This window comes from Solanum pennellii, chromosome 3 (genome assembly GCF_001406875.1).
Source record: "Solanum pennellii chromosome 3, SPENNV200".
Taxonomy (NCBI): domain Eukaryota; kingdom Viridiplantae; phylum Streptophyta; class Magnoliopsida; order Solanales; family Solanaceae; genus Solanum; species Solanum pennellii.
This window is the reverse complement of record NC_028639.1, coordinates 29,208,420-29,219,779: the sequence shown is the minus strand read 5'-3', so window position 1 is coordinate 29,219,779 and position 11,360 is coordinate 29,208,420. Positions and strand designations below refer to the sequence as shown.

General features: G+C 34.9%; 1 long non-coding RNA gene across 4 annotated transcripts; it reads right to left on the bottom strand.

The window, feature by feature from the left end:
• Positions 1-4,069: 4,069 nt before the first annotated feature.
• On the bottom strand, positions 4,070-10,587 carry LOC107014635. Of its 4 annotated transcripts, none has more exons than XR_003577273.1 (5): positions 9,794-10,586; positions 5,678-8,721; positions 5,406-5,590; positions 4,829-5,271; positions 4,070-4,671 (listed from the first exon to the last, which is right to left on the bottom strand). It is a non-coding gene; the product is annotated as an uncharacterized LOC107014635 (long non-coding RNA). The 4 variants fall into 4 exon arrangements; XR_003577272.1 differs by having other exon boundaries at positions 4,085-5,271; positions 5,678-8,214; positions 8,626-8,721; positions 9,794-10,587; XR_001456260.2 differs by having other exon boundaries at positions 4,085-5,271; positions 9,794-10,587.
• Positions 10,588-11,360: the final 773 nt, after the last annotated feature.

Genomic DNA, 11,360 nt, shown 5'->3' with positions numbered 1-11,360 from the left:
GTTGACTACCCATGTGAATATGGGTATAGAACCTAGAGTGAATATTGTGGAGACCACTATGACATCTAGATTGAGAGACTCTGTGAGGATGAATCCTCCTATCTTTCTTGGCTCTAAGGTGGGAGAGGATCCCCAAGAGTTTCTAGATGAGGTGTATAAGATAGTGCATGCTATAGGAGTGACTTCTAGGGAAAAGGCGGAGTTGGCTTCGTATCAATTGAAAGATGTTGCTCAAGAGTGGTACACACAATGGAAAAGCAATAGGCCGGTTGAGTCGGGTCCTATTGAGTGGGAAGAATTTAAGGAAGCTTTTATTGGAAAGTACTTTCCCCGTGAGAGGAGGGAGGTTAAAGTAGAGGAGTTAATCAATCTCAAACAAGGCAATATGAGTGTTGAGGAATACTCTTTGAAGTTCTCTATGTTGTCTAAATATGCTTTGTCCCTTGCGTCTAACCCTAGGGATGAGATGAGTAGTTTTTCATGGGTGTAGCCGATCTAGTGAGGGAAGAATGTCGTACGTCTATGCTACATGATGATATGACCTTAGCTAGACTTATGGTGTATGCTCAATCTATAGAGGAGTCCAAACTTAAGAGGATGTCTAGAAATTTGAAGAGGAGTGGACCAACTGACCAAGATTAACCTAGGTTCAAAAGGAGGGCTCAAACTCAAGATGGAACAAGTGCTCCTAAGGTGAAATTTGATTAAGGAGGTGGTTCTCAAAATGAAAAACCTATATGTGCTACTTGTGGAAAAAGGCACTATGGGAAGTGTCTAGTCGGTACTAGTGGTTGCTTTGGTTGTGGGAAGGATGATCATAAGGTTAGAGATTTTCCTACCATTGTGTCTAGAGGAAGAGAGTGTAAGCAAGTTGCTCCTAATGTTCCAAAGGATGATGCTCCAAATAAGAGGCGTTTCTATGCACTCCGGACTAGAGGAGAAAAGTCGGATGAGGATGAGGATGAATGATGGTAAGTCCTTATATTTTATTTAGAGTAGAAGTTCCTTCTAAATGGGGGATTATGGTGGGTAAAGGAGTTTTGATTGATTCTCTCGTTTCTTCTATTCAACTCAAGCTTGAGAGTAGAAAGTCATAGAAGTTTGTTGCATGTGCATTGTGTTTTAGGGGTCTTGTTGAAATTGAATTTCATTAATTCCTTGCATTGTGCATTTTATGAATTTATAATTATGTTATAAGATGTGCTTATGTGGTTGTACCTTTCATATTACCATGTTTCCATCATGAATTTCCTAAAAGTTGCATTTTTGAAAATTTTGCATAATTCACTGTCAAGGCTGCCTGCTCACTGTAAAATTTTTACAAAATTGATTAATTCATTCTTTGGTCAAAAACTGTTTCAATGTTGTTAGAAATGATGTATATGAGCATGATATTTAATATAAAATGAGTTTTAGCTATTTGGAATGAAGGATGTGAGTTTTATGGCATAATGAATTGTAGGATTTATTCTAGTTTCTTGTTGTGTTGTGATTCTCTTGAATATATGAAATTGATGTTTTCCTAGATGAATTTTTTGTATAAGGTGTTATGTGGTATGGTCATGATTTGTTAACTGAATCTCTATTCTTGGAAGTGTTCGGAGAGTGGCAAGTGTTATTCGAGGATGAATGTTGTCCAAGTGTCGGAGATTGTAATACCTCAAAATGACTTAGGCGAAGCAAGAGCCTAAAATGGTTTTCATGAGGATCTAAGTTCCTAAAACGGTCTAAAATGTGGAATTGAGTGTCTAGAGTTTTAGATGATTTACAAGTGAAACGTCAAGGGACGACCAAGGGTTTCGACGACTAAGTCACCTATGTGCCTCATATGTGGTTATATGATTATATATGTGTTTTATGAGTTAATGACGTCCTTATATGAGTTATTATAGTGTTTATAGGCGGTTTTTCAAGTTTCGTGAAGTTTGGAGGTCAAACGTCCAAGAATGTCCATGACGTTCGAAAGATTTGTCTTGAAACGACCTTGTGTGTCTATACATGTTTCGTCGAGTTTTACGTGTTCGTTTGGGATGAAATTCATGTGGGAGGTCCTAAACTTGTATATGAACCTATTCGGGTTGGAGAAGTCTGGGTGAAAGTCCTCAAGTACACATCAAGGGTCCTTGAGAAAAGACCCTTTCCTTGAAGCCAATACTGCCAAGACAGCCCCAACGACGGAGGCAGTAGACGACTCGTGGGCCAGTCGACGCCCCACCGATGGGTGTCTTGGGTGAACACTTAGGCGTGGGAGGATATCATCCAAAGAACAACCTCAGTCCCAAACCACTGACTAACAGAACGTCCGTTGGGTGGAAAACGGGCCGTCGATGGCACGTGCGTTGAGGCTGTTTCTGCGCAGCTTCACTGTAATACTAGGGGTGAAGTTGTAAATTCACGCCACGTACAAATAAGAAAAAGGGAGGTTACTTGGGGGTATTTTTGATATTTTAAACATGTTTATAAGTCTTTAACACTTGAAGGATCCATTATTCAAAATCAAAACCCACATTCCATTAGAAATTCTCTAGAACTACATTAGAGCCAAAACTCAAGCTAAGGAAGGGCTTAGATTGGAGATTTGAGTGGTGATTCTTCATAAAATTGTATGATTAGCTTTATTGAGATATGGTTTTTGATTTGAAACTCTATTCATCAAGGAGCCCAACTTCCAAAGAGTTTTCTAAAGTTTTTAAAGATGATTGTCCAATTTCATGATCTATCCATGAGTTCTTGCATTAAAGGTTTTAAAGCATTGAATATTGATTGAATTGTTGTTAATTAGATTTTTTAACTCAATTAACCTATGAACCCATGTAATTGATGAACCCTAGTTTTTTACTACTTTATGGGTTAAGTGATTCGGACTTAATGCTTATGAATTCTAATGTAATTTTCTATGGGCTATTGAATGATGTAATAGTTGTATTGAATTGATATTTATGTTGTCTTAGATTGATAAATTTATATTAAATTGACCTAGTTTCATTGAATATCATAGTTTATGTATTGAATTATTGGTTATGGCCATGGGAAGGGCCTTATGATATTGAATTAGATGATTTAGCTATGGACTGAAGTGGTGATAATTGACTGATGGTGCCGCCTAATTCTCTTTATTTTATGTTAATTAGACTTCTATATGTTGTGATTGGTATGGTCCACTTATGGTGGTAATGCTATCTTCTTTACTTGCAATTGATGTGGACTTATCAGCGTTACTTTATGCATTATGATGATTATGGACTTGTCGGCACTACTTGAAGTTCTATGATGATTTTTTTAGTTGATTTATGAGAGGTATGAGCATATCTATCTAGATGTAAAGTAATGTGAAAGTATGTGTTCAATCTATGTATATTCGGAGATCATGTTAGACTATGACTATGTGCTTATATATGTAGTCTTAGAGTTGATTCATGATTCTTCCTACTTGACTATATGAGTCTATGATGGTTATATTGAAGACACTACACCATTTTTGGCCTATGGTCACCCCAATAAAGTGTAGCCTAGACTAGCAAAAAGTGTGGCCTTTGATAAAAGGCTACACTTTTGGACTTCAAGTAACACTTTTTAGGGGGTGACCTAAAGAAGTGTAACCTTTGACATTGAGCAACACTTTTGCAATGTTGCCATCACAGCAACTCTTATAAAGCGTTGCCAAAGTGGTATAAGGTAACGCTTTGTAGTGATCCATTAGCAACACCTTTTTTTAATAACACGACATTTAAAAGTGTTGCATTTACTTTGTCATTGGTCACACTTAAAAAGTGTTGCCTTTTATATCTCATCTAGAACAACACTTCTAAAGTGTAACTTTTCCTAATAAGTAAGCGACACATTGGATGCCCCTATAGCAACACTTTTAAAGTGTGGAAATATTTTGTAGAAATTTCGTAGTAAAAAATTTTCATTTTTAAGAATAATAATTTTTATTTGCATATATTCAATAATCACATAATTAAATATATAAGTGGTCTAAACCATAACATTAGCTAATAAATCAAAGTTATGTATTTCAAATAAACTTTAAAAAACATGTCTTGTACAACCAATACTTAGAAAGCGATCACTTAAAGATCTCTTTTATCAATAAAATCCACAAAACCAAATGCATTCAAACAGTTTAGACAATAGTACAAAAGCTCTTCATCGCTCATTATAATAGATCAACTTTACTTCTGGCCACTATTCAAAATCAATTACCAGCACTTTCCTTCATACTAGAAAGTACAATATATGTTAGTGAGTCTATATGGATACCTTCAGACAGTGGACAATTTTCATGTACTTCTGCAAGTAATTTATCATGAATAAGAGAAGCAAAACAGAGATGGACAAGCTCATATGGCACAAGAATATCCCGTTTAATATATCCTTCCTGATTGGGAGAGCAATAAGAGGCTAAATTCCTACAAACAAGAAGCTCAATATTTTTTTGGGATTGAACCTGTTAAATGTTATTGTTTCTATCGACCTTGTTGGGATGAGGTCGACAACATTCTGATTTCTGGGAATTTCGCTAGCCATGTATGTGAACTCTAGTCAGCTTCACTAATTCATACCCCTCTTCTCTAAGAAAATCTTCTTATACAATGGGGTAACATGCATCATAAAAATGACGCTCACAAGCTCATGCATCAGGCCCTTCCCATCGTTAAATGTTGGAATCTGTGGAAAATAAATATGCAGTAATATATGGTGCCAAAAAATCCAACATAAGGAGAGTGAAGTTCCTAATCTGAAAAAAATATCCTTCCAATTTTCAACATTATTATCCCCTGTATCCAGTGGTCACACAACTATAGTCATGAAATCAAGGTCATACCAGTTCTTCGGGAATGACCTTGCAATGGTGCCTACCAGCTCAATACAGATGGGAGTGCTCTTCTAAGAGATCACCAAGGAAAGTTGGTGTATGTATTTGTTGTTTCCCTTGGCATTGTTACCAACAACCAGGCTGAGATACCAGCAGCCATACATGGAATTAACTGGTGAATGCAATATGGATACATGAAGATTATTTTTAAGGCGAACTCCGAACTTTTAATGCAATGGATCACTACTAACAGTAGGCCTCCATGGCAACTTAATAACTTCAACAAAGACTTGCAGCAAATCACAAGTCTTGAATATTTCCTGTGTAAACATCCATATAAAGAGGCCAACTGCTCTGCTGATTACCTTTGAAATGGAGTCATACATCAGACTTTACTCAATACTTCTATCACATATAACCAACGAGTATCATATATCAATATTTCTCCTTTCCTGGTAGTAGAAAAAGAAGAATAAAACAGATAACAAAGATGATATCAGGAATTAATTTGAAGGTTCTCCCATTAAGACATTAAGATCTAGTAAGAAGACATGTGATGTACTAGAATATTAAAAGCGATACTCACAGTATTGACTCTAATTGTTCCAACAGTTCTAAACCAAAGCTAGAATATACAGTAGCCAAAGTCCAAGATAAAGCAATGGAGAATGTAATAATAGAAATAGGCATACTTTGCATCCACGTTGATAGTCGACTGAGAAAATTCTCACACTCGTCAGATATATCGATCGAGAAGACATCATCAGACCACTACAAGAGTAAGTTACTATGAGATTATCAGAGAAATAATGGTTATCACCAAATAAAGAAAAAATCAGTACACAAAAGTGTAGACACCTCTTCATATTTTCCAAGGCGCAGTGATTCTTGACGCGAGCTCTCTTGTGAAGGGAAATTAGGTAAAGAAGGGAGGAACCAAAATAAAAATAGAGACAGATGATAAAAATATATAAACACAACTTCTGATCGACAATGATATCAAAAATCAATAATTTAAAGGTATGACATGAAGTTCCTTAGGAAATTTATACACAGACTAAGAGAACCGAATGCAAACATTAAGACATGTAATTCCAAGGAAACTTATACACATGAAGTTCTAGGAAAAATAGTAATGAAAGCTCCAATTCTACATCCAACATTTGAAAAACATAATGAAGAATGAAGACTTTCAACCAAAGTAGAAAACAATGATAGTAGCTAGGATGGAAGATTTACAGCACCTAGTAGACTATTGGTTTTTACTTAAATGGTGCTTCTAACATTGGAGAATGGATTCCATGGATAAGTTTCTTGGACCTGCAGGGGTATCTGAAACAAATTAAGGCTTTGAAAAGTGCTTTTGATAAGTTCCACAACATTGTGCTTGCTGACCACAATGCTAAGAAGAATGTAGAGAAGAAGGACATGGTGGATTTCTTCTAGCAGATGGCTCAAGAGCCTACTTTTGAAGTTTATACTTAGGTTCTTGTTAGTGGAAGAGTGCCCTAGAACTCAAACCAACATGGTACCATGAGCGCTAATAGATTCAATAGGTGAGAATAGTCTTTCAACCTTGGCCAATTCTAAATTTCTTCCTACCATTCCAAGCAACAAATTAACTTATAAATCATATGAACCTTAGCCATCCACATTACTTATCATATACAGAATGATGGGGAATGGCAGAGGAATAGGATAAGAAACAGATGTACATGAGAGAAACTTATTTTACCTTTTAATTAAGTAGTAACAAAAGTATGCTAGGATAAAAGTTTGAACTGTTTCAGATATCAAAACTATAGAAGATCATAGACCATGAGCCAATGCTACTAGCAGATGGCTGTGATTACCAAGATCCGTCATAAAGCAATGAAAAAATCATTAGATTGTTAGAGCTAAATAACATGCTACAAAAATCCATATATGTGAAAATTTGCCCAACAATTAAAGAAATAACTAAACATCCCTAATGAATTCCACATAACAGTCTTGGTACGTGATCACAATGCTACTACTTGCCTTCCCAACTAATGGTATTCCATACTGTACAACTTGGCAAACAAACAAGGAACATGAAATCATAATATCATATCTGTTCGTTAATTGTTCATTAAAGAAAACCATGTTGGGTTAAATCATAAAATGAGGCTTCCATACAGGAACTATGAATTACATTCAAATAAAGTTATTTTAAGAGTTATAAAATCAAACTACTACAAGAACAATGGATTTGCAACTAAAACCTGGACAACCCAGTGAGCGCAGATTAAGAACATTGCAACACCCAATGCAAATGCATAATGAGCTTTGAATGGTTCAACTATTTGTGTACAAAACAACAAAGTGGTGGTCAAAAGCAAGGAAAGGCAGTTCCTACACCGCACAAAAGTATTGAGGGAGAGGGGGGGGGGGTTGAGAAATCTGCATTTCATAACTGATAGCATGCAATTGTACCATAGTGTTTTGCATGACACGAAGTTGAGGTAGCACAGAAACTGCCTCCAAGTAAAGACAAAATGGACAGAAGACTCTATTGATGAAGAGTTGTGATTTAGATGGATGAATTAGTAAAGCTAAGGCAGCACAATGGATCACCTGCAGAAAATGGTAAAATGAACAGATGCTTTCTTCTAAAAATGAAAAGAGAAAAAATTGTGAAGAGGGTAGCATCATAAGAGTCGCACAACCAAAATCACAACAAAAACAATGAGTTATAATGACACCAGCTGCTTGAAAGAACCAAAGACATCTCACATTCTTAGATAAAACTGAAAGCCACTCTGAATCCCTTCACAGTCTAGAGAAAATTCTATGAAAAAGAAAGATTCTAGTGATGAAAAAATAAGAAGCCTCTCTCATCACTTCACTAACATGCTTTTGCTAAACTGCAAAATAATATATGAACAAAGTACTACTTCAAAATGCTTACAAGCCAATAAAAACAAAATCAATAACATAAATGTTGTGATCACGTTATCTATTTCTTCTAGTTTAGACACAAGGTTCAGAACTTTTTCTGTATTCATCACCCAATTAACATTTAACAGTCGACAGAAATTACTAGTACTAATAGTATCACGACTCCTACAGTAACATGTATATCCTACAGTACCATGAATCTCTCTACTTCCTCACTAATAAAACATAATTAAGCCCCATGTTGGCAATGAAATCTGAATTGTCTATCATTAATTGTTTCTTGCACTTTTCCGGCCATTATAACAGAACATAAAGTATAATTAATAAAAAGTTTAAGTATTAATTTGGAAACCACTCAAATGACAAACTTTTGGCTTTTGGAAATTAATACCACTGATGGAATAGCTTTCCATGAAGTTTCAATAGCTATGGTTTCTTGTTGCGTCTTCTTCAATCCAAGCTCCTCAATCTTTCTACTCAAATAAAAACACAGCTATAAATGTTTATATATCACCAATATATAAGCTTATAACTAGAGTATGAAAATTCATTCTTGCATGAATTGGATGGAAGAAAAGAGACTCTATTATGTATTGTGCTTTGGCAATGTCTACATTTCTTACCTCCGATTCTTCTGCCATCTCATCTCTTTATTTGTTACTGTTCCATTGCTTAGTTTTCCTATTGTAGATTCTCTTTTGAGTTCGTTAAATATATCCAATCTCATTGTTGTTTAATATTTGTAGTGTTTACTTTATTAGCTAACAACAATCAGCCTTTAACTTGCTTTAGTTACTAGAACGATCAACTCTAAAGAAGTATGAACCAACACTATCATATGCTAACAAAATTTTAAAAAAGTAAAAGAGAGGGAGATTTTTCACATGTCTGCAAGTAAGTTTTCAAGCTATAGCATGACTAGCTTCATGAATAAATATGGTAACGAGCTTGAAATGTAGTAGCAGCACTGTCCTCCATAGCTGCAAGAGAAGAACCAACAGATTGTCACAAAGAGGAAAGGTCACATAAGACAGTAAGTCATAACACATTAAATTTCTGAAAAAAAAAGAAAGTGAAAGAGAAGTAAACTTCAACTATTGATGATTTACTATAACTACAACACTAACACACTATGAACAATCAACAAAACAACAGGAATCAAATTCATCCATTGCTATGGGTCCAACATTAATCGAATATTAATTAATACATGCTCAACTCTTTTATACTAATTTCACTTAGTTAAAGAATCAACCTTAAGCTTGTGCCCTCCCTTTAACACATCAGTAAGCTTCCTGAGATTAGAAACTATAGTATGCAATAATACACTTTATTCAGCACTCACAACTCAATGCCCATACTGACGAAAAGAGGCCAAACCCAATTCTACGATTCATAGTTTAACATAAACTGCAATATGCTCTTTGGGGATTAAGAATCTTCTAACAATAAACAACGATTAAAGGGGAAAACAGAGCATCCTTTGAAAGGGAAAGGATCATTCAAAGCAATACACATAACATTCTCGCAATTAAATGAGTGAACTTTTTCCGGCAAGTCATAATTTGTTTCCTTTTTTTGTTTCCCATAAAAATAGATGAGTGCAAAATACAATGTCACACTATAAAAGTTCAAACTTCAGACATGCACTGTTCAATCTGTTCTCGCTTTCATGTTTTCAAACTAGGAGAGAATAAAGTTGTCTACATGGTTCTCTCGACACTTCAAGCACCCAAAACCACACTTTATGGAAAATAAACTAAAGAGGTTTTGATCATACTGCCGAAGCACTATAGCATAACCTCAAAAATAATCAGTCCAATTGCATCTAATGGATAAAAATTTTTTGACCTTACAAATAATTAGTCAGGATAAAATCGAGATGTATGAAAAAAATGTGTAAATTATCTCAATGATATGAGAAAAGGTCAGTATATAATTATATAAAACATTAGGTAAAAGGCAGAGATACGTTTAACCTTGCACCTGCTTTGACAACCATCAGTGAGCGTACTAAAATTTTCAAGAACTAGCTGGAATGAGATAACTGACCTGGTGATTCACCATGGCTGGCTCCATCTTTCAGGTTAGAACTTGAGCAACAAGTAAAGTCGTACATACTGCCTGCTGAGTATCCTTCACATATTGTAGTATTTCACCCCAAGTTCCTTTAATCGGTTCACTAAATCATAAAGAAATTCAAAGGTGACTTTGGATTGTTTGATAAAATCCTCCTGCACACTTGGCTGGATACTAAACCACTCTCCCAAAAGCATGTGCACATGTGAACAAATGATTTTCCAAGGGACTGGATATCGCTCACAGAATATCAAATATTGTATCAGTAACTCAACCTAGTATATTTTATCTTCTTCTTTCATTCCTGCAACACCCAATCCCCATTCAGCAGTTCGATATCCACCAAAGAGGGCTGGATTCTCAAGAGAAGGATCTGCTGAAAGTACCCCATCAACACAAGTTTCTTCCAAACAACTGTGCACACCATTGATGTGTCTACATAGAAGATGGAAAGGAAGCTCCAAGTTATCAACCATTGGTGCCACTATAATTTTTGGATTGACAAGCTTCTTCCAATGAGACCACACTCTCTCTATCCGCGTCTCCCCTTTCAAGTACCCATTTGGATGATTCAGAGCCAACAACTGTGTTTCTTCTACATCCTTTTATTCCAAAGGAACAAAACAAGTTGTAGTGGTCTCCGAGCAAAGACTGTTTTCTTCACAGGGAAATAGGGTTTAGGGTATGAAATTTTTATTTGGAGCAAAACGTTTTGACTAGGGCAAAAGAAATATATCCTATTTTGATTTAGATAAAGAGCAGCTCCTCTGTCAATTTGGGGCAAAAAAAATTTTATAGCATATATTTTTTTTGTATAGATTTTTTATTTTATGAGTTCCTTTATTGACAAATTAGAAATTGGGGGAAACTTAAATATATTGGAGGGAATACAATATTTTAGTGAAAGTTTTGGAAAAGATATGCTGCTATACTTGTAAAGTGTTGTTTTTAAAATTATCAAAATAGAACACTATAAAAGTGTAGTCATATGTGTAAATAGGTGTTCTCAATTATATTATAATTTGATAAAGCTTATAAAGTGTAGCCTATACTACAAAATTTGGAGCAAAACGTTTTGACTAGGGCAAAAGAAATATATCCTATTTTGATTTAGATAAAGAGCAGCTCCTCTGTCAATTTGGGGCAAAAAAAATTTTATAGCATATATTTTTTTTGTATAGATTTTTTATTTTATGAGTTCCTTTATTGACAAATTAGAAATTGGGGGAAACTTAAATATATTGGAGGGAATATAATATTTTAGTGAAAGTTTTGGAAAAGATATGCTGCTATACTTGTAAAGTGTTGTTTTTAAAATTATCAAAATAGAACACTATAAAAGTGTAGTCATATGTGTAAATAGGTGTTCTCAATTATATTATAATTTGATAAAGCTTATAAAGTGTAGCCTATACTACAAAAGAGCACGTTTTACAAGTGTTGCCAATATTGTTGTTGCCAAAAGCTAAAAACTAAAGCTACACTTTAAAAGTGTACCCAAAAATATTTTTGGCAACACTTCATATGTGTTGTCTAGATT